A 601-nucleotide genomic window follows, 5' to 3' on the forward strand; every position below is an offset into this window, starting at 1 on the left:
CCCGGCCCTGTCTCTCCACCCGGCCCCAGGGGCAGCCGGGCCGGACCTGGTCAATCCCGGGTCGGCGGAGTTTATCACAGGCCACCCGGCCAGGGCACACCGCGTTTCAGCTTGCAGGCGTCGGCCAGCTCAGGGGCTGTGCTTCGTCTTGCCGTTCACTAGGTCATTCTGCTAACCGGGTTTGGTTTTGTTTGGTTAACGACAGTACTATTGTCACTTGCAGCTGGCAAATTCATCGTGGGCGCCGTCCTGTGCAAGGAAGCTCTCCCAGGCAGCCAGGTAGCTCAGTCTTAACTATTAGAAAGTGCTCAGTAACATTGATCCAAAGGAGTTTCCACGTAACCTCAGAGGAGCAGCCCTGGGCTTGGCCTCTGGAGCGATTTGGAAGGTCTGTCTCGTCCCGAGTGAAGTACGTGGCACTCACGTAGTATCCTGCCCTTTCCCAAACCCGCAGATCTTAGATGATTGATCGATCACAGCCGTCTCTCCTGCTAGAGCTTTCTTGTGTGCATGTTACATCAGCACCAGATCCTGTCACTCACTACCGGTTACTTAGAACGGCTCACCAGCGGTTAGCCATTTGCCACCCCGGTCAAATCCC

General features: G+C 56.4%; 1 protein-coding gene across 1 annotated transcript in view; it reads left to right on the plus strand.

Moving 5' to 3' along the window:
* The window catches only part of TRAPPC2 (trafficking protein particle complex subunit 2), an 11,481-nt gene that overhangs the window by 571 nt on the left and 10,309 nt on the right, over positions 1–601 (plus strand). The gene's annotated exons all lie outside the window — the stretch shown is intronic.

Source organism: Crocuta crocuta, unplaced genomic scaffold (genome assembly GCF_008692635.1).
Source record: "Crocuta crocuta isolate KB4526 unplaced genomic scaffold, BGI_CrCroc_1.0 scaffold2174, whole genome shotgun sequence".
NCBI classification, from domain to species: domain Eukaryota; kingdom Metazoa; phylum Chordata; class Mammalia; order Carnivora; family Hyaenidae; genus Crocuta; species Crocuta crocuta.